This window comes from Anomaloglossus baeobatrachus, chromosome 3, assembly GCF_048569485.1.
Source record: "Anomaloglossus baeobatrachus isolate aAnoBae1 chromosome 3, aAnoBae1.hap1, whole genome shotgun sequence".
NCBI lineage: Eukaryota > Metazoa > Chordata > Amphibia > Anura > Aromobatidae > Anomaloglossus > Anomaloglossus baeobatrachus.
The window spans coordinates 279,048,334-279,072,217 of record NC_134355.1 but is presented as its reverse complement, the minus strand read 5'-3'; positions in this window follow the sequence as shown (position 1 = coordinate 279,072,217).

Below are 23,884 nucleotides of genomic sequence, written 5' to 3'. Positions count from 1 at the left end.
ACCCTATGTTTCTTTGTTAGAACTGTAGGGGCATGTGGGAGGAGGAAGGGGAAAATGACCACACTTATATATATATATATATATATATACAGTTAGGTCCAGAAATATTTGGACAGTGACACAAGTTTTGTTATTTTAGCTGTTTACAAAAACATGTTCAGAAATACAATTATATATATAATATGGGCTGAAAGTGCACACTCCCAGCTGCAATATGAGAGTTTTCACATCCAAATCAGAGAAAGGGTTTAGGAATCATAGCTCTGTAATGCATAGCCTCCTCTTTTTCAAGGGACCAAAAGTAATTGGACAAGGGACTCTAAGGGCTGCAATTAACTCTGAAGGCGTCTCCCTCGTTAACCTGTAATCAATGAAGTAGTTAAAAGGTCTGGGGTTGATTACAGGTGTGTAGTTTTGCATTTGGAAGCTGTTGCTGTGACCAGACAACATGCGGTCTAAGGAACTCTCAATTGAGGTGAAGCAGAACATCCTGAGGCTGAAAAAAAAGAAAAAATCCATCAGAGAGATAGCAGACATGCTTGGAGTAGCAAAATCAACAGTCGGGTACATTCTGAGAAAAAAGGAATTGACTGGTGAGCTTGGGAACTCAAAAAGGCCTGGGCGTCCACGGATGACAACAGTGGTGGATGATCGCCGCATACTTTCTTTGGTGAAGAAGAACCCGTTCACAACATCAACTGAAGTCCAGAACACTCTCAGTGAAGTAGGTGTATCTGTCTCTAAGTCAACAGTAAAGAGAAGACTCCATGAAAGTAAATACAAAGGGTTCACATCTAGATGCAAACCATTCATCAATTCCAAAAATAGACAGGCCAGAGTTAAATTTACTGAAAAACACCTCATGAAGCCAGCTCAGTTCTGGAAAAGTATTCTATGGACAGATGAGACAAAGATCAACCTGTACCAGAATGATGGGAAGAAAAAAGTTTGGAGAAGAAAGGGAACGGCACATGATCCAAGGCACACCACATCCTCTGTAAAACATGGTGGAGGCAACGTGATGGCATGGGCATGCATGGCTTTCAATGGCACTGGGTCACTTGTGTTTATTGATGACATAACAGCAGACAAGAGTAGCCGGATGAATTCTGAAGTGTACCGGGATATACTTTCAGCCCAGATTCAGCCAAATGCCGCAAAGTTGATCGGACGGCGCTTCATAGTACAGATGGACAATGACCCTAAGCATACAGCCAAAGCTACCCAGGAGTTCATGAGTGCAAAAAAGTGGAACATTCTGCAATGGCCAAGTCAATCACCAGATCTTAACCCAATTGAGCATGCATTTCACTTGCTCAAATCCAGACTTAAGACGGAAAGACCCACAAACAAGCAAGACCTGAAGGCTGCGGTTGTAAAGGCCTGGCAAAGCATTAAGAAGGAGGAAACCCAGCGTTTGGTGATGTCCATGGGTTCCAGACTTAAGGCAGTGATTGCCTCCAAAGGATTCGCAACAAAATATTGAAAATAAAAATATTTTGTTTGGGTTTGGTTTATTTGTCCAATTACTTTTGACCTCCTAAAATGTGGAGTGTTTATAAAGAAATGTGTATAATTCCTACAATTTCTATCAGATATTTTTGTTCAAACCTTCAAATTAAACGTTACAATCTGCACTTGAATTCTGTTGTAGAGGTTTCATTTCAAATCCAATGTGGTGGCATGCAGAGCCCAACTCGCGAAAATTGTGTCACTGTCCAAATATTTCTGGACCTAACTGTGTATATATATATATATAATATATATATATATATATAATTTATATATATAATCTCTGTGTGTGTGAACAACAGCAAGGCAGGATCCAGCAATATCCTGAGTAATTCAGGAGGCTGTTAAAATTCCTTCATTTTATTAATGAAACCGTAGAATACAGTGGTCCAAATGATTCAGAACAGCAAGTTAGCACAGGAAAATACCGCAGACAGGACTACGCGTTTCGGCGGTGGTTTTCCGCCTTCTTCACGGTCCAAAGACTGATCTGCCCTCTGAAAATGGAGCCTTGTATATACCGCCCCAATAAAATAATTAAACACAGTTCCGAATAATATGTAAAAACAATATAAGCAGATCTGATGAATAAGCTATCTGCACATTGAACTATATACGACACAAAAAAGGTCATGATTTAAGGTTAATCCAACTATATTAAGTTATAACACATACGACCATAACTGGAACATTGTACCTATAAAAAATGTATACGGATAAACAAACTATTTAGCCATATGTTGGTACATACTTATTAGTATTGCATAATAATATCGAGACGGTTATTAAAACCCTGTGGCATACGGGTCCCCAATTCACAGAGCCATCTGCTTTCTCTGGCAAGCACCTTTTTATGTAAATCGTCCCCTCTCAATGGTTCTTTCACATGTTCTATACCCATAAAGGAAAAACCGCGTAAATCCCTAGTGTGTTTTTTTTTTAACTATTGGGATACTATAGATGCTCCAGCCACAGGCAGATTAGTAGCATCTGACAGGTGTTTACGAATTCTAGTTTTGAGGGGGTTCATCGTGCAACCAACATATTGCAGGTGGCAAATATCGCAATTGGTTAAATACACCACATTATCCGTATTACAGTTTATAAAAGAGGAAACATTAAACTGCCTTTTATTAGAGATAGATGTAAATGTTTTAGATTTGGTGGCAAACTTGCAACACTTGCAAATGTTGGCACAGCATTTGAAAAATCCTACTATTTTTAACTAATTATTGGTGCTGATTTTATTGGGATCTTTGAACATACTAGGCGATAATAATGAGGCTAGTGTTGGAGCACGTCTCGCCATAAATGCAATATCATTGTTTTCCACAATATTTTTCAAGATATCATTTTGTGACAATAAAGGTAGATATTTTCTGACGATTTTGACAATAGAATTGATTTGAAGGCTATAATTGGTGCTAAATTGGCTAACCAATAAAGTGGGCACCTTGGATAGAGCTGCTGCCCTGGCTGATGAGGCCCTTACTATCCAACCGCAAGGGAGGGGGCTTATAGACAAAAAGACACCGCTTGCTCCTGCTCCCCGACTCTCTCCAGTTATATCTGCCCCTCCATACAGCCACAGGCCGATGACAACCACGGCTCATAATCCTGAGCCCCAACAGTTTCAACCACGCCCTAGGGGAATCACAGAGAGGAGATGTTATGGGTGCGGACAACCTGGGCACCTGCAATCCAGTTGGTCCACAAAGACTCGGAGGGACGCCCTCGCACCTCCATCTTGTCCTGTGAATTTTGTGTATTCCATATTGCCTGAGGAAGAGTTACCACCACCTCCACCGGAGTGTACCGCTGACCCCTGCACCATAGATGCACCTGTTGGAGTGTATGGACTCAGACCTTTGTCACCAGGTTCTCCTACTGCCTTCTCCAGAATGCACATTAGAAGGAGTCCAACGCAGAGGAGATGTTATCAATGTGGGCAGCCTGGGCATTTGCAAAACACTTGCCCTGCTGATCGATTGAGGAATGACTTTGCACCAAATCAACCTGTTCGTTCTCTACAGCCAAATACAATAGGGGATGAGTTCTCACCCCTTCAAGTAGACTTGCCTAATAACTCAGACACTCATGGTCAACCACTAGGGATTTATGGGGTGCAAGCCACAGTCCCAAGTTCCTCTTATAATCAAAGTAAGCACTTAGAGGAGGTCGTGCTGGATGAACAGAGAGTTATTGGATTTTGTGACTCCAGGACATTTCTCACAATAGCTGATCCCCGGGTGGTTCGGCCAGAGGCGATACATCATGGACCAAGGGATTGTTATTGAATTAGCTGGAGGACAAAGGAGGAATATCCCAAAGGCGACTGTAGATCTGGACTTTGGCTTTGGGGTCAAGCAATGTGTGGTTGGGGTGATTAGCAGCCTGCCTGCAGATATTCTCCTTGGAAATGATGTGGGAGATCTACAATGTCGATTTGTGGGTGCAGGAAACACAGTTTGAGTGAAGGAGGACACAAAGGAAAGCTTGCCCTTACAACCCTTGTTCTGCCTTCGTCCACGTGTGAGCTGTGTGGACTCCGGCATACAGCTAACCTTCATCCACTGTTTCAATAAACAGACTGTGTTGCCTTTAAGTATTTATTAAATGATGATGGATAGGTGGATGATCATAAGAAATGGATGATTAATTGGTAAAAACTATAACAAAAGATACAAATCCATATCAGTACAGGCATATCACAAATAACAGAATGACATACATAGTAGTACTGGTATTTACAGAATCTGCATAACACAGAGAGCAATGCATATGACTGAACACAACATTTACACTGCTGATGCCGCCCTACACCTGCTCTGCATGTATCACAGCCTATGCAATCTGAGTAGAGCCACTGCCACTTCACAGTGCCTACATAACAACTGTACACATATTCCAACACAAATATGTAGTCTAGTACAATGATTCCTACCGGGATCCATTAGTCAGGAGGAACGATTGAAGAAAAGGAACTGGAGCCGGCCATAGCACCTCTGAATCCTATGAAGACACCAAGACATCTGCGTCTCCAACTCAGTAAGGGAAGGGAAAAGGGGCAGTCCAAGGAAGTATCTTTTCCTTAAAGCAACAGGCTCCAAACCACAGAAATACTGTAGAGATGTATGAGGAAAACATAAGAAAGCCAACAGTGACCTCTTGTGGGCAACAAACGATATTACCCTTATCCTATTTAATGAATAGAAGACAGAACACTCCCCGCTTGGCGTTAACCAATGCCACTATTGGACTCCTGAGGGGATAACAACAACACAAGTTCAGTGACTGGTCTGGTGAACAGCTTGTTCTCTCCGAGCTTGCTCACTCTGACCTCTACCTTGCGTACTCTCCCATCCTTGCTGGGAAAAGGTTTGGTGACTAGGCCGAGTGGCCACTCATTTCGGTGTGATTGACTGTCCTTTACAAGTACCACATCGCCAAGTCTGATGTTTGGATGGTCTTTCTGCCATTTTGTTCTGGTTTGCAGAGTGGAGAGATATTGTTTCCTCCATCTGTCCCAAAAGGCATTGGACACGTTTTGTACTTGCCTCCATTGTCTTCTGTAGAGGTCTTTCTCGGTGAATTCTCCAGGTGGAGCTCCTGGGACACAGGTTTTCTGTGTAAGTAACATGGCAGGAGTAAGAACTGTTGAGTCTCCAGAATCTCCAGAAAGAGCTGTCAATGGCCTAGTATTCATGATAGCTGTAACTTCGGCCAAGAACGTAGTCAAGCTTTCGTGGGTAAGTCTGGTGTTTGCTTGCAAGAGGATAGAATCTAGAATCTTGCGTGCAATTCCTATCATTCTTTCCCAGGTGCCTCCCATGTGCGAAGAGTGTGGCGGGTTGAAGGTCCAGGTGCATCCTTGCTCACCTAGGTACCTCTCTACATTTATAATGTCTAGATTGGAAGGGATTTGGAGTTCTCTTGCTGCTCCAATAAAGTTCGTGCCTCTATCAGAACGAATGTGCTTCACAGGGCCTCTGATAGCAATGAAGCGTCGAAGTGCATTTATGAAACTTGAAGTGTCCATAGATTCCATTACTTCGATATGAACAGCTCTGACAGACAAACAGGTGAATAGAACTGCCCAACACTTTGCTTCGGCATGGACCTTCCTAGTGCGTCTTGTAGCTACGGACCAGGGGCCGAACACATCCAGTCCAACGTTGGTGAAGGGGGGTTCAGTACTGAGCCTGTCAGGTGGAAGATTGGCCATCTTCTGGTTTTGAAACATGCCACGAAGTTTGCGACACGTAACGCAGTTGAAGATGAGTTTACTCGCGCTTCTCTTCGCTCCGACTATCCATAGTCCAGCCGCTCGTAGACTCCCTTCGGTAAACAAACGACCTTGATGTCTCACCAAGATGTGATGATTAGAGATGAGCGAACCGGTCGCGGTTCGGCTCGAGGTTGGTTCGCCGAACGGACCTCCCGTTCGAGTTCGGTTCGTCGAACGTTCGACGAACCGAACTCGAACTGCATAGGAAACAATGGCAGGCAATCACAAACACAGAAAAACACCTAGAAAACACCCTCAAAGGTGTCCTAAAGGTGACAAACAACTCAAACACATTGGAAAGTGACAAGGACATATACTCATGCGAAAACAAAACAGCTGGACAAGGAAAAAGAGGAGGACACACAGATATAGGCATGGCACGCCCTTCTAAAATCATGTAAAACACCGCAAGGTGACTCCAAGCGGAGTCTCCATTTTTTCCAAAAATTGGGCCACACACACACCCACCCCTTCAGTGGCAGCAGTTGTGCCCCAGTTGTACACTTCACAGCTACATTTGCATCAAGCACATTCAAAAATACGCCATTCTTATCCGTCCCCAGGATGACACCGGGGTAGGTAGCAAAGTCTTTCCTGATCCCAGCTCTGTTCATCTTGGCTTCTTTTAAAAACACATCAAGCAAGGGTTACTCCAAGCGGAGTCTCCCTTTTTTTTCCAAAAATTGGGCCACACAGACACCCACCCCATCAGTGGCAGCACTTGGGCCCTAGTTGCAAACAGGATGTTTTGATTTGCATCAAGGACATTCAAAAATACGCCATTCTTATCCGTCCCCAGGATGACACCGGGGTAGGTAGCAAAGTCTTTGCTGATCCCAGCTCTGTTCATCTTGGCTTCTTTTAAAAACACATCAAGCAAGGGTTACTCCAAGCGGAGTCTCTCTTTTTTTCCAAAAATTGGGCCACACAGACACCCACCCCATCAGTGGCAGCACTTGGGCCCTAGTTGCAAACAGGATGTTTTGATTTGCATCAAGCACATTCAAAAATACGCCATTCTTATCCGTCCCCAGGATGACACCGGGGTAGGTAGCAAAGTATTTCCTGATCCCAGCTCTGTTCATCTTGGCTTCTTTTAAAAACACATCAAGCAAGGGTTACTCCAAGCGGAGTCTCCCTTTTTTTCCAAAAATTGGGCCACACAGACACCCACCCCATCAGTGGCAGCACTTGGGCCCTAGTTGCAAACAGGATGTTTTGATTTGCATCAAGCACATTCAAAAATACGCCATTCTTATCCGTCCCCAGGATGACACCGGGGTAGGTAGCAAAGTATTTCCTGATCCCAGCTCTGTTCATCTTGGCTTCTTTTAAAAACACATCAAGCAAGGGTTACTCCAAGCGGAGTCTCCCTTTTTTCCAAAAATTGGGCCACACAGACACCCACCCCATCAGTGGCAGCACTTGGGCCCTAGTTGCAAACAGGATGTTTTGATTTGCATCAAGCACATTCAAAAATACGCCATTCTTATCCGTCCCCAGGATGACACCGGGGTAGGTAGCAAAGTCTTTGCTGATCCCAGCTCTGTTCATCTTGGCTTCTTTTAAAAACACATCAAGCAAGGGTTACTCCAAGCGGAGTCTCCCTTTTTTTCCAAAAATTGGGCCACACAGACACCCACCCCATCAGTGGCAGCACTTGGGCCCTAGTTGCAAACAGGATGTTTTGATTTGCATCAAGCACATTCAAAAATACGCCATTCTTATCCGTCCCCAGGATGACACCGGGGTAGGTAGCAAAGTATTTCCTGATCCCAGCTCTGTTCATCTTGGCTTCTTTTAAAAACACATCAAGCAAGGGTTACTCCAAGCGGAGTCTCCCTTTTTTCCAAAAATTGGGCCACACAGACACCCACCCCATCAGTGGCAGCACTTGGGCCCTAGTTGCAAATAGGATGTTTTGATTTGCATCAAGCACATTCAAAAATACGCCATTCTTATCCGTCCCCAGGATGACACCGGGGTAGGTAGCAAAGTCTTTGCTGATCCCAGCTCTGTTCATCTTGGCTTCTTTTAAAAACACATCAAGCAAGGGTTACTCCAAGCGGAGTCTCCCTTTTTTTCCAAAAATTGGGCCACACAGACACCCACCCCATCAGTGGCAGCACTTGGGCCCTAGTTGCAAACAGGATGTTTTCATTTGCATCAAGCACATTCAAAAATACGCCATTCTTATCCGTCCCCAGGATGACACCGGGGTAGGTAGCAAAGTCTTTGCTGATCCCAGCTCTGTTCATCTTGGCTTCTTTTAAAAACACATCAAGCAAGGGTTACTCCAAGCGGAGTCTCCCTTTTTTTCCAAAAATTGGGCCACACAGACACCCACCCCATCAGTGGCAGCACTTGGGCCCTAGTTGCAAACAGGATGTTTTGATTTGCATCAAGCACATTCAAAAATACGCCATTCTTATCCGTCCCCAGGATGACACCGGGGTAGGTAACAAAGTCTTTCCTGATCCCAGCTCTGTTCATCTTGGCTTCTTTTAAAAACACATCAAGCAAGGGTTACTCCAAGCGGAGTCTCCCTTTTTTTCCAAAAATTGGGCCACACAGACACCCACCCCATCAGTGGCAGCACTTGGGCCCTAGTTGCAAACAGGATGTTTTGATTTGCATCAAGCACATTCAAAAATACGCCATTCTTATCCGTCCCCAGGATGACACCGGGGTAGGTAGCAAAGTATTTCCTGATCCCAGCTCTGTTCATCTTGGCTTCTTTTAAAAACACATCAAGCAAGGGTTACTCCAAGCGGAGTCTCCCTTTTTTCCAAAAATTGGGCCACACAGACACCCACCCCATCAGTGGCAGCACTTGGGCCCTAGTTGCAAACAGGATGTTTTGATTTGCATCAAGCACATTCAAAAATACGCCATTCTTATCCGTCCCCAGGATGACACCGGGGTAGGTAGCAAAGTCTTTGCTGATCCCAGCTCTGTTCATCTTGGCTTCTTTTAAAAACACATCAAGCAAGGGTTACTCCAAGCGGAGTCTCCCTTTTTTTCCAAAAATTGGGCCACACAGACACCCACCCCATCAGTGGCAGCACTTGGGCCCTAGTTGCAAACAGGATGTTTTGATTTGCATCAAGCACATTCAAAAATACGCCATTCTTATCCGTCCCCAGGATGACACCGGGGTAGGTAGCAAAGTATTTCCTGATCCCAGCTCTGTTCATCTTGGCTTCTTTTAAAAACACATCAAGCAAGGGTTACTCCAAGCGGAGTCTCCCTTTTTTTCCAAAAATTGGGCCACACAGACACCCACCCCATCAGTGGCAGCACTTGGGCCCTAGTTGCAAACAGGATGTTTTGATTTGCATCAAGCACATTCAAAAATACGCCATTCTTATCCGTCCCCAGGATGACACCGGGGTAGGTAGCAAAGTCTTTGCTGATCCCAGCTCTGTTCATCTTGGCTTCTTTTAAAAACACATCAAGCAAGGGTTACTCCAAGCGGAGTCTCCCTTTTTTTCCAAAAATTGGGCCACACAGACACCCACCCCATCAGTGGCAGCACTTGGGCCCTAGTTGCAAACAGGATGTTTTGATTTGCATCAAGCACATTCAAAAATACGCCATTCTTATCCGTCCCCAGGATGACACCGGGGTAGGTAGCAAAGTCTTTCCTGATCCCAGCTCTGTTCATCTTGGCTTCTTTTAAAAACACATCAAGCAAGGGTTACTCCAAGCGGAGTCTCCCTTTTTTTCCAAAAATTGGGCCACACAGACACCCACCCCATCAGTGGCAGCACTTGGGCCCTAGTTGTACACTTCACAGCTACATTTGCATCAATCACATTCAAAAATACCCCATAATTAACCGTCCCCAGGATGACACCGGGGTAGGTAGCAAAGTCTTTGCTGACCCATGACTTGTTCATCTTGGCTTCTTTTAAAAACAATGTAAGCAAGGGTTACTCCAAGCGGAGTCTCCCTTTTTTCCAAAAATTGGGCCACACAGACACCCACCCCATCAGTGGCAGCACTTGGGCCCTAGTTGCAAACAGGATGTTTTGATTTGCATCAAGCACATTCCAAATCCACAAGCATTTACTCTCCCCAGGATGACACAGGGGTAGTAAATTCCTTCTGGATCCATGACTTGTTCATTTTGATGAACGTCAGTCTGTCCACATTGTCACTGGACAGACGCGTGCGCTTATCTGTCAGCACACACCCAGCAGCACTGAATACACGTTCAGAGACAACGCTGGCAGCTGGACACGACAAAATCTCCAAGGCGTAACTGGAGAGCTCTGGCCATTTTTCTATGTTTGAAGCCCAAAAGGAGCAAGGCTCCAGTTGCACAGTCATGGCATCGATGTTCATTTGGAGATACTCCTGTATCATCCTCTCCAGCCGTTGAGTATGTGTCAGACTTGTTGTCTCTGGTGGCCTTGCAAAAGAGGGTCTAAAAAAATTATGAAAAGATTCCATAAAATTGCTGTTACCGGCACCAGATACGGTCCTACTGGTACGGGTAGACTGGTGAAGATGACGAGACCGTCCCATGTTTGTCAAGTTACAACTGGGAGATTCCCTCCCTGCACCTGCACGGTTGTTTGGTGGAAAAGCCGAGCTAAGATCGAGTAACAGCTTCTGCTGATACTCCTGCATACGTGCGTCCCTTTCTATGGCTGGAATTATGTCACAAAATTTGGACTTGTACCGGGGATCTAATAGTGTGGCAATCCAGTAGTCATCATCACTTCTAATTTTGACAATACGACTGTCATGTTGGAGGTAGTGCAACAAAAAGGCACTCATGTGTCTTGCGCAGCCATGCGGACCAAGTCCACGCTGTGTTTGTGGCATAGAGGTGCTACCCGTTCTTTCTTCCTCTGACATCTCCCCCCAACCTCTTTCAACTGAAATTTGACCAAGGTCTCCCTCATCCGCTGAGTCTTCCATGTCCATGGACAGTTCGTCCTCCATTTCTTCATGTTCTCCTGCACCTTGCTCAACATTTCGCCTGCTACTATGCGCCCTTGTCGATCCCTGTTCCCCATGGTCCCATGCCTGCTGCGTTGGTGATGATGAACGTCTGGACCTTGGTGATGTTGTTGTCCCTTGCACATATGAATCCTCCTGTAGTTCCTCCCCTTCATGTTGTCCCACCCCCTGACTCCGAATAGTGTTTAGCGTGTGCTCCAGCATGTAAATGACTGGAATCGTCATGCTGATAATGGCATTGTCAGAGCTAAACATATTCGTCGCCATGTCGAAACTGTGCAGAAGGGTGCATAGGTCCTTGATCTGAGACCACTCCATCAGGGTGATCTGCCCCACCTCTGCATCTCGTTGGCCCAGGCTATACGTCATGACGTATTGCACCAGGGCTCTGCGGTGCTGCCACAGTCGCTGTAACATGTGGAGAGTTGAATTCCAGCGTGTCGCCACATCGCATTTCAGGCGATGAACCGGCAGGCCGAAAGACTTCTGTAGCGATGCAAGTCGCTCAGCTGCGGCGCTTGAACGCCGGAAGTGAGCAGACAGTTTTCGTGCCCTGTTCAGAAGGCCATCTAGGCCGGGATACTGTGTTAAAAATTGCTGCACGACAAGGTTCAACACGTGAGCCATACAAGGTACGTGTGTCACCTTGCCCAGGCGAAGGGCCGCACCCAGGTTTGCAGCATTGTCGCACACGGCCTTACCAGGCTGCAGGTTGAGTGGAGACAACCATTTATTAAACTCGGACCGCAGAGCTGACCACAACTCCTCAGCTGTGTGACTCTTATTACCAAGACATGTCAAGCTAAAGACCGCCTGATGCCGTTGCGCTCGGCTGCCAGCATAGTAATGAGGCGTGCGTGATTCCTTCTGCGCAGTGAGAACGCTGGTGGCCTGACCAGGCAGGCTTGGGGCGGAGGTGGAGGACCCAGATGAGGTGGAGGATGCAGAAGCTGTGGCGGAACTTGGACAGACAGAGGATTGACACACAAGTCGTGGGGACGGCAAGACTTGTGCAGCAGACCCTTCACCATCTATCACCATAGTTACCCAGTGCCCAGTCAGCGACATGTAACGTCCCTGTCCATGCTTACTGGTCCAAGTATCGGTGGTGAAATGCACCCGTTCACACACAGAGTTTCTCAAGGAAGCGGTGATGTTGTGTGCGACATGCTGGTGTAGCGCGGGCACACCTTTCTTAGAGAAGTAGTGGCGACTAGGCATCTGGTACTGGGGCACAGCGACAGACATAAGGTCTCTAAAATCCTGTATGTCCACTAGGCGGAAAGGCAGCATTTCGGTAGCCAACAGCTTACAGAGGGATAGAGTCAACCTCTTAGCTTTGTCATGGGTCGGAGGAAGTGGCCTTTTATTTGACCACATCTGAGGGACAGAGATCTGGCTGCTGTGTGTAGACGGTGTTGAGTAGGGTGTCCCTGGAAAAATGCAGGTTTGTGAGGAAAGTGCAGGCGGAGACATGATGTTGCCTTCATCCAACGTTGGTGCTATCGATGTCTGAGAGAGCTGTACACACTCACTTGTTTCCCCTTCCAAACCAACTGACGACCTTACAAGCAAACTGCCTGTTGCGGTTACAGTGGTGGAAGTTTTGCGTGGAAAAACAGGTGTGACAGCTGTCCCCACAGTCCTAGAAGATGAAGAGCGCGCGGATGCACTGGAAGGGGCGGGCGGTGGATGGTTCGCTCCGCTAGCCGGCATTGCAGCACGGTGAGCTTCCCACCGGGACTTATGATATTTATTCATGTGACGATTCATGGAAGAAGTTGTCAAACTGCTGAGGTTTTGACCTCTACTAACAGAATCATGACAAATGTTACATATCACATGAGTTGGGCGATCTTTTTCGATGTGAAAAAAGGCCCAGGCTAGGCAAGGCTTAGAGGCCATGCGACCTGTTGATCCACCCCGAATAATGCTCATAGGCAGAGTGGTGGCTGAGGATGCAGTTGTAGACGTGCTACCAGTGCTCCGACTCTGTCCAGGAAGGCGCAAGGTAACTTCGTCGTCGGTTGCATCCTCCTCCACCGCCTCTGTTGACCTCCTCGAGTGCCTGACTGGGGGTTGACAGTAGGTGGGATCTAGAACGTCATCATCAATTGTTGTGTTCGCACTCCCCTCCCCCTCAGACCGAGCCTCTTCTTGCCCTGACCGAATATTTAAGTTGTCATCCCAATCGGGTATCTGCGTCTCATCTTCATCAGTATGTTCCTCATTGTCTATAACCACAGGTGTTACAGTTTGTGACAAAGGGTCAACATTATGCTCAGAAACTTGGTCCTCACGGCCTGAATCTGAGTCACAAAGGTTCTGGGCATCACTGCAGACCATTTCCTGTTCTGTACTCACTGTAGCTTGGGAGCAGACCTCTGATTCCCAGGCTATAGTGTGACTGAACAGCTCTGCAGACTCAGCCATCTCAGTTCCACCATACTGTGCAGGGCTGATGGAGACTTCAGAGCTGGGAGAAATCAAGTGTGATTGGGATGACAACTCAGAGGAATGGTGTTTTTTGGATGCGGTACTTGAAGTGGCTGAGAGGGCACTTGTTGGACCACTTGAGATCCATTCAAGCCTTTTCCTTTTTTGCCCATCATCTACCTTTGTTCCTCTTGTTCGTGTCCGTAAAAAAGGGAGCACATCGGATTGTCCACAATAAGTAGTAGACATCTTACTTTTGCTAGTAGATGGTCTATCTTCAGCAGATGATAATGGAGCTTTGGCACCTTCCCCACTGACAAAACCTTTTTTGCCTTTTCCACCACGCCTCTTCCCCTTTCCACCAGCATCTGTCATTTTGCCACTCATGTTGATTGCGACAAGATTGTGGACTGAAAATGTGGTAGTAAAAATTGAGAGGTGGTGAAGATTGCAGTGGTGGTCTAGCTTTATTAACAGCAGAATAATAAAGAATAAATATCCCTGACAATGTAAGTTAGTTATAATTCGTTGGAGTGTGCAACGCAGGCAGACGTGCTGCAAATGTCTTGGCACTAGTGGGACTATAGCAAAGTCCAATAGCCACGTATAGGATGCCACTAGGTTCACTGAGTGTGTGCTAGTATAATGGCTTAGTTATAATTAGTTGGAGTGTGCAACGCAGGCAGATGCGCTCTGCAAATGTCTTGGCACTAGTAGGACTATAGCAAAGTCCAATAGCCACGTATAGGATGCCACTAGGTACACTGAGTGTGTGCTAGTATAATGGCTTAGTTATAATTAGTTGGAGTGTGCAACGCAGGCAGACGTGCTGCAAATGTCTTGGCACTAGTGGGACTATAGCAAAGTCCAATAGCCACGTATAGGATGCCACTAGGTACACTGAGTGTGTGCTAGTATAATGGCTTAGTTATAATTAGTTGGAGTGTGCAACGCAGGCAGACGTGCTGCAAATGTCTTGGCACTAGTGGGACTATAGCAAAGTCCAATAGCCACGTATAGGATGCCACTAGGTACACTGAGTGTGTGCTAGTATAATGGCTTACTTATAATTAGTTGGAGTGTGCAACGCAGGCAGACGTGCTGCAAATGTCTTGGCACTAGTGGGACTATAGCAAAGTCCAATAGCCACGTATAGGATGCCACTAGGTACACTGAGTGTGTGCTAGTATAATGGCTTAGTTATAATTAGTTGGAGTGTGCAACGCAGGCAGACGTGCTGCAAATGTCTTGGCACTAGTGGGACTATAGCAAAGTCCAATAGCCACGTATAGGATGCCACTAGGTACACTGAGTGTGTGCTAGTATAATGGCTTAGTTATAATTAGTTGGAGTGTGCAACGCAGGCAGACGTGCTGCAAATGTCTTGGCACTAGTGGGACTATAGCAAAGTCCAATAGCCACGTATAGGATGCCACTAGGTACACTGAGTGTGTGCTAGTATAATGGCTTAGTTATAATTAGTTGGAGTGTGCAACGCAGGCAGACGTGCTGCAAATGTCTTGGCACTAGTGGGACTATAGCAAAGTCCAATAGCCACGTATAGGATGCCACTAGGTACACTGAGTGTGTGCTAGTATAATGGCTTAGTTATAATTAGTTGGAGTGTGCAACGCAGGCAGACGTGCTGCAAATGTCTTGGCACTAGTGGGACTATAGCAAAGTCCAATAGCCACGTATAGGATGCCACTAGGTACACTGAGTGTGTGCTAGTATAATGGCTTAGTTATAATTAGTTGGAGTGTGCAACGCAGGCAGACGTGCTGCAAATGTCTTGGCACTAGTGGGACTATAGCAAAGTCCAATAGCCACGTATAGGATGCCACTAGGTACACTGAGTGTGTGCTAGTATAATGGCTTAGTTATAATTAGTTGGAGTGTGCAACGCAGGCAGACGTGCTGCAAATGTCTTGGCACTAGTGGGACTATAGCAAAGTCCAATAGCCACGTATAGGATGCCACTAGGTACACTGAGTGTGTGCTAGTATAATGGCTTAGTTATAATTAGTTGGAGTGTGCAACGCAGGCAGACGTGCTGCAAATGTCTTGGCACTAGTGGGACTATAGCAAAGTCCAATAGCCACGTATAGGATGCCACTAGGTACACTGAGTGTGTGCTAGTATAATGGCTTAGTTATAATTAGTTGGAGTGTGCAACGCAGGCAGACGTGCTGCAAATGTCTTGGCACTAGTGGGACTATAGCAAAGTCCAATAGCCACGTATAGGATGCCACTAGGTACACTGAGTGTGTGCTAGTATAATGGCTTAGTTATAATTAGTTGGAGTGTGCAACGCAGGCAGACGTGCTGCAAATGTCTTGGCACTAGTGGGACTATAGCAAAGTCCAATAGCCACGTATAGGATGCCACTAGGTACACTGAGTGTGTGCTAGTATAATGGCTTAGTTATAATTAGTTGGAGTGTGCAACGCAGGCAGACGTGCTGCAAATGTCTTGGCACTAGTGGGACTATAGCAAAGTCCAATAGCCACGTATAGGATGCCACTAGGTACACTGAGTGTGTGCTAGTATAATGGCTTAGTTATAATTAGTTGGAGTGTGCAACGCAGGCAGACGTGCTGCAAATGTCTTGGCACTAGTGGGACTATAGCAAAGTCCAATAGCCACGTATAGGATGCCACTAGGTACACTGAGTGTGTGCTAGTATAATGGCTTAGTTATAATTAGTTGGAGTGTGCAACGCAGGCAGACGTGCTGCAAATGTCTTGGCACTAGTGGGACTATAGCAAAGTCCAATAGCCACGTATAGGATGCCACTAGGTACACTGAGTGTGTGCTAGTATAATGGCTTAGTTATAATTAGTTGGAGTGTGCAACGCAGGCAGACGTGCTGCAAATGTCTTGGCACTAGTGGGACTATAGCAAAGTCCAATATCCACGTATAGGATGCCACTAGGTTCACTGAGTGTGTGCTAGTATAATGGCTTAGTTATAATTAGTTGGAGTGTGCAACGCAGGCAGATGCGCTCTGCAAATGTCTTGGCACTAGTAGGACTATAGCAAAGTCCAATAGCCACGTATAGGATGCCACTAAAAAACACTTAGTGTGTGCAAGTATAATGGCTTAGTTATAATTAGTTGGAGTGTGCAACGCAGGCAGATGCGCTCTGCAAATGTCTTGGCACTAGTGGGACTATAGCAAAGTCCAATAGCCACGTATAGGATGCCACTAGGTACACTGAGTGTTTGCTAGTAAAATTGCTTAGTTTAAAAAAGTTGTAGTGTGCAATGCAGGCAGACGCGCTCTGCAAATGTCTTTGCACTAGTGGGACTATAGCAAAGTCCAATAGCCACGTATAGGATGCCACTAGGTACACTGAGTGTTTGCTAGTAAAATTGCTTAGTTTAAAAAACTTGGAGTGTGCAATGCAGGCAGATGTGCTCTGCTAATGTCTTTGCACTAGTGGGACTATAGCAAAGTCCAATAGCCACGTATAGGATACCACTAGGTACACTGAGTGTGTGCTAGTATAATGGCTTAGTTATAATTCGTTGGAGTGTGCAACGCAGGCAGATGCGCTCTGCAAATGTCTTGGCACTAGTGGGACTATAGCAAAGTCCAATAGCCACGTATAGGATGCCACTAGGTACACTGAGTGTTTGCTAGTAAAATTGCTTAGTTTAAAAAAGTTGTAGTGTGCAATGCAGGCAGACGTGCTCTGCAAATGTCTTTGCACTAGTGGGACTATAGCAAAGTCCAATAGCCACGTATAGGATGCCACTAGGTACACTGAATGTTTGCTAGTATAATGGCTTACTTAGAATGAGTTGGAGTGTGCAGAGGACAAGAGGGTACAGTGGCAGGATTGTGGTGCTCTGGGTAGAGGAATGGAAGCCTGCCTTTCTATTCCCTCCTAATGGTGAAATGCAGGGAGGAAATCCCTGACCTGGGCTACACAGACGCTGTTGCTGTTTGCAGGACCTGTCACTTATGGCTCTCTGACCCTGCCGCTTTGAGCCCTTAAAAGGACTGCTAGAATGTGCTCTCCCTAAGCTGTCTAACGCTGTGTATGCAGCGCATACAGCTGTATCGGCTATAGGACTCAGGAGGACGGAGCTGCGACACTGATGTCTGACACCAAAGACGCAGAAGGCAGATAATGGCGTTCGTGAAGAAAATGTCCGGTTTTATAATGCAGGGACATGTGACATGCAGATCCTATCACACATGCCGTTGCTTCTCTGGCTCAAAGTCCACTTAGGTGTGTGTGTGTCTGTGATTGGCTGACATGCTGGCCCGCCCCACAAGACGCGCGCGCTTAGGGAAGGAAGACAAGAAAAAAAAAAAAAAAATGGCGATCGCCATTATAGAAACAGCAGTGATCTGAAGGCGCTGTTCACGCACACTATACACTGAAATGTGATAATAGTTTGATTCACAGAGTGACTTACACTATTACAGCAGAAACCAAGCTAGGATTTAGCTGTTTTTTGGCTGCTAGAACCGTTCTCGAACGTTTCTAGAACTATCGAGCTTTTGCAAAAAGCTCGAGTTCTAGTTCGATCTAGAACATGTCCCAAAATCACTCGAGCCGCGAACTGGAGAACCACGAACCACAACTCTAGTGATGATGTTGAATGAGCAAGGTTGTGACGTGATGACGTCCGGGAATTATTACCGGGTGTTTCTCTGAGACTTCTACCTTAGCTTCTTGAATGCGGCCACCTATTCTCAGCAGCCCATCTTTGTCAATGAACGGGTCGAGTTTCCTCAACGCACTGTCTCTAGGAATGGGTAGTCCTTTGTCGAGATTGTCTATCTCCTTGTTGTAGGCTTCATTTTGTACAACATGGAGTATTGTAATCTTGGCTTTCTCTAGGTTGGGAGCAGTAAACGCATGCTTGCAGTGATGCCAACCTTTACTGCATCTCTGATTTGTTGGTAGTTCGGACTTGTAAAACTGAGTCACGTGTAGTAAAAAAGCGATGGCTCTAACAAGTGAGTTCCAGGTTGAGAATCTACTGAACCGATGAGATCCGAGGTGACGTCCTGAAACCACTGTATGAAGAGCTGACACTTGAGGACGAAGGTCTTCATCGACATCTGGATCCACCAGTTCGAATGTATCGGGCCTGCTGATGTAGGATGTTGTTTGGTACAGGAAGGCAGGGCCTGTGAACCATATAGTGTCCTTAAGGTGACTTGGTGCAACGGATCTAGTCGCATGGTCGGCGGGATTGTGATGAGTAGATACGTAATGCCACTGATCAGGGCGAGTTGATCTTCTTATTCTCAATACCCGGTTGCTGACGTAGACATAGAAGCGTCGTGTTTCGTTGCAGATGTATCCTAGTACCACCTTGCTGTCAGTGTAGAACTCTGCATCTTTGATCTCCTGATTCATTCCATCTGAGATAAGTTCAGCCAGCTCTACTGCAAGGACGGCAGCACAGAGTTCCAGTCTAGGTATCGTGTGTTCACGGAGTGGCGCCAGTTTTGTCCGACTCATGACGAACCCAATATGGATCTGTTCATTCACATCAGTGGTTTTAAGGTATACTACCGCTGCGATTGCTTTGACTGATGCATCGCAGAAGATACAAAGTCTTTGAGATTTGACTTCGGTGGATGGCACAGGAGCGTATGGTCGGTTCACATGAAGATCGGTCAAGGCCTCGAGAGACTTCCTCCACTCTGCCCACAGGTCTGCTTTTTCTGCCGGAAGTGGATCATCCCAATCAGATGTCTCTTGGGTGAAGTCTCTTAGCATCATTTTACCTTGGATGGTAACTGGAGCTACGAATCCCAGAGGATCGTACAAACTATTCACAAAGGAAAGGACACCTCTACGTGTGAAGGACTTTTCTTCTTTGTTGATCTGAAAGGTGAAGGCATCTGTCTTCAAGTCCCAAAGTAGTCCTAGGCTCCGTTGCATGGGAAGAGAGTCGATGCTCAGGTCTATGCCCTTCAGATCACTGGAATAGTCTTGAGAGGGAAAGGCTTCCATCAGTTCTCGGCTATTGGATGCAATCTTATGCAACCTTAAGTTGGACTGAGCGAGCATTTCTTGAGCTCTTTTTAGAAGACTGATTGCTGCCTCGTTTGTGGGTGTGGATTTTAAGCAGTCGTCTACGTAGAAATCCTTTTCCACAAAGGATCTAACATCCGACCCGTACTTCTCTTCAACTTCTTTGGCGGAATTCCTGAGACCGTAGATAGCCACGGCGGGGGAAGGACTGTTCCCGAAGATATGTACCCTCATCCGGTACTCTATGATGTCTTTATCTGGGTCGTTGTCATGGTACCAGAAGAACCTCAGGTAGTTTCTGTGTTCCTTTTTGACGAGAAAGCAGTGGAACATCTGTTGGATGTCAGCCATAAATGCCACCGTATCTCTGCGGAAACAGAGTAGAACTTCTAAGAGTCTGTTGTTGAGGTCTGGGCCAGATAGTAGGACATCATTCAACGAGACGTCTTCGCACTTGGCACTTGAGTCGAACACCACTCTTATTTGGCCTGGCTTTTTAGGATGGTACACTCCGAAGATGGGTAAGTACCAGCGTTCCTCAGAGTCCCGTAGTGTAGGTGCGATCTCTGCATGGTTATTTCAGAATATCTTCTCCATGAAGGTAAAGAAATGTTCTCTCATCTCGGGAGACTTCTTGAGCTTGTGTCTGAGGGAGACAAATCGACTGTAGACCTGTTTCCTGTTGTTGGGTAGGCGTTGTCTCCGTGGTCGGAATGGTAAGGGTGCCACCCAGCTGTTCGACTTGTCTTTGGTTATTTCTTGGTCCATGATATCCAAGAACATCCTGTCTTCTATGGACATTGCTGTTTTGTTGTCCTTTTTGGTCCTGTGGAAGACTGTACAGCCTATGTGGTCTTGTTCGCCCTCACAAGCGTGGTCTTCGTTGGAAGGAACTGCGAAAGGACATGGCAGAGGAGTACTGCTTGGTAATTCCTTTACCAACAGACTGTTGTGACATGGTCGGAAGAAAGACGTACGTCCATTTTCTAGTGTGTTGGTGAGCATACTATTGACTGAGGCTGGCTTGTGTGCTCCTCCTAGACAGACATCTCCTATTACGACCCATCCTAGGTCAAGTCTCTGCGCATATGGAGCGTTCTGGGAGCCGTTAATGGACTCTCTAGCCTTATGCACACGTAGCATGTCTCTTCCAAGGAGTAAGGCTATTGGAGCTTCTGAGTCCAGTTCTGGAATCAGGTGAGCTATACGCTTCAGATGGGGGTGATGAGCTGCTACCTTTGGTGAAGGTATCTCGGACCTGTTGTCAGGAATCTGGTTGCACTCCAGTATGGTAGGTAATGATAGGCAGGTCTGGCCATCTATGGATTCCACCTTGTATCCGGTTGCCTTCCTCCCCGCCGTCTCAACGGTGCCTGAACATGTCTTCAAGGAGTAGGGAGAACCGGGGCCCGCAATGTTGAAACTGCTGAAGAAGATGGACTTGGCAAGAGATCTGTTGCTCTGGTCGTCCAAGATCGCATAGACCTTAATTGCTTTGTCCCTACGGCCTGCTGGGTAGACTCTGACAAGGCAGATTTTCGAACAGGACCTTCCTCCTGTGAGTCCTTTACAGATCTCCGTACATTGAGAGGTAACCACCGTGGTGTCTTCATCAGTGTTCTTCTGTTTTCCATCGTGTTCTTCTGCTTGCGGCAACATTTGTGTAGGTGGTCCAGGGTGTAAGGCTGTATTGTGATCCGTGCTGTCACATTCTGCACACTTCACACTAGCTTCGCAGTTCCTGGCCATGTGCGATGTTGCAGCACAGCATTTGAAGCAGATGTTGTGTTCCTTGAGGAAGCCTTTGCGATCCTCTAGAGACTTCTCCCTGAAGGCTCTGCATTTTAGTAGAGGATGTGGTTTCCGGTGTAGAGGACACTGTTTACTGATATCCTGGGGTTTGTTCTCTTCTGGAGGATGCTTACTCTCTTTGTGAGCAGGACCTGAGGAGACAATGTTAGTTTTGTGGACTGCCACGGGTGTCCTACTGGGTTTGACACCGGGGGTAGTGGTACACGACAGAGTAAAATCAAAACTAGGGTCATTTCTGATTTTAGCTTGCTGAGCTACAAAATCTACAAATACAACAAAGGGAGGGAATGGCACGTTATGTGTTTGCTTATACCGTGAACCGTGTGAGACCCACTTTTCTTGTAGATTGTAAGGAAGTTTTTGCACTATCGGATTGACACCCCTAGCGGTATCCAAGAATGCCAATCCGGGCAAATCTCCTTCCTCTTGGGCAACCTGTAACTCTACTAAGAGATCGCTTAGCTCTCTTAGCCTTTGAAAGCCTTTGGGTCCTATCTTAGGGAAGTCATCAATTCTTTTAAACAGAGCATTTTCAATAACTTCTATGGACCCATAGCATTCATCAAGTCTCTTCCACACCAAGTGTAGACCTTTGGGTGGGTTTTTAATGTTAATGTCTCTTAGTCTTTTGGCGTGTTCTACCGATTCACTACCAAGCCATTTTACCAGGAGGTCTAACTCCTCACTACAAGAAAGGTCCAAACCTCTTATGGTGTTCTGGAACGAGGCTCGCCACGACCTATAATTCTCGGCACGATCATTGAACTTTACAAGTCCTTTTGTGACCAGATCTCGACGAGCAAAGAACTTTGCAAAGTCCATGGTGGCTTGGTCAGTGCTGGTGTGAGCCGGTGTATGGTCGTGTCTATTGTGTGGTGTATCACCATACCTGTAGGGTGTTTCCGCCTTCGGAAAGTCAGCATAGTACCTCCCCGGAGAGGAAGGTGTCTCTTTGTGGTAAAATGGTGGTTGTACCTTCCGCCCTGTGGAATAGTAGTTTTGGTGAACCTCCTTGTGCTGTACACTCTCTTGCTTGAAGCGGTGTAATTCAAGGTTGGATGGCTGGCCGTCTGCGTAGTCTGTTTGGTGAAGCACATCTGAGCTGTCATCTATCCTGGAGTATTGGTATATGTATTCTGCGACGCGCTGTGCTGGATCCTGCTGGTTTAGGTCCGGCCCAAGAACATCGCTACGTCTTCCTTCGGGTTGCTCTGCCGCTTCCAGGAACTCTGCCTTGGCTATTGCGGCCGCTGTCTCCTTTTCTACGGCAAGTCTTTCTAAAGTCAGTTGCAGACGAGCATTCTCTGCTTCTTGTTCTGATTGCAGACGTGCACTCTCTGTCTGTTTTAGTTTGAGTTGCATTTCCTGTTCAGCGAAGGAGGACCTCACTTTAGCTGCTTCGGCCTCAGCGCGGGCGACGGCAGCAAGCTCCCTAATTGAGGATTTAGTAGAGAGAGCTTGCCCGTGACCTTGTCTTCAGGGAAGACGCTCGGCTGACAGACATTGTGCACTTGGCTGTAGACTATTTTAGCGGGAAACAGAGTCTATTTGCGGACGGCCTTCCGCGTGGTGGAGAGTGGAATGGTGGTTTCTGGCGTACTGCGGTCTAGTCACTGCGGCTGTATGGTGGCTGCTGCGACATCCATATGCGGTACAGCGTGGATGTTAGCGGTCCCGTACTACAGCCTGCGACCGGCTATCTTTACTGGAGCTGGACTGCGCTCTTGTTCTATGTAGCTGTATGGCGGCTGCTGTAATACCCGTGTGCCGTGTAGCGTGGGTGTTAGCTGTCCCGTACAGTTCGTACAATCGCTGCCTGCGACCAGCAGCCCGTTTTTACTGTTCTTCCTTCGTCCACGTGTGAGCTGTGTGGACTCCGTCATACAGCTAACCTTCATCCACTGTTTCAATAAACAGACTGTGTTGCCTTTAAGTCTTTATTTATTAAATGATGATGGATAGGTGGATGATCATAAGAAATGGATGATTAATTGGTAAAAACTATAACAAAAGATACAAATCCATATCAGTACAGGCATATCACAAATAACAGAATGACATACATAGTACTACTGGTATTTACAGAATCTGCATAACACAGAGAGCAATGCATATGACTGAACACAACAATTACACTGCTGATGCCGCCCTACACCTGCTCTGCATGTATCACAGCCTATGCAATCTGAGTAGAGCCACTGCCACTTCACAGTGCCTACATAACAACTGTACACATATTCCAACACAAATATGTAGTCTAGTACAATGATTCCTACCGGGATCCATTAGTCAGGAGGAACGATTGAAGAAAAGGAACTGGAGCCGGCCATAGCACCTCTGAATCCTATGGAGACACCAAGACATCTGCGTCTCCAACTCAGTAAGGGAAGGGAAAAGGGGCAGTCCAAGGAAGTATCTTTTCCTTAAAGCAACAGGCTCCAAACCACAGAAATACTGTAGAGATGTATGAGGAAAACATAAGAAAGCCAACAGTGACCTCTTGTGGGCAACAAACGATATTACCCTTATCCTATTTAATGAATAGAAGACAGAACAACCCTACTGCTGTACAAGGGACTATCTACAGCTTCTTCATCCAATACAAGCGTAGAAGCCAACACCAGAATGCTGGTGGACTGTCCCGGCAAGTAGAGCCATAGACTATCCACAGCTGAGCAACATAGACTTAAGTGAGATGGCCAGAGGTCTGTGTAGACCTCATGGCATACTCACTTATTAAAAAGGAGGGAGAGGTTGTGATGGTGGGATATTGTGAGTCATGTACCATTTTGTGTGGGTTAATGTTTAAGCGTGGTTCACTGTCCATTATGTGTATTCCTTGTGTGTACATTGT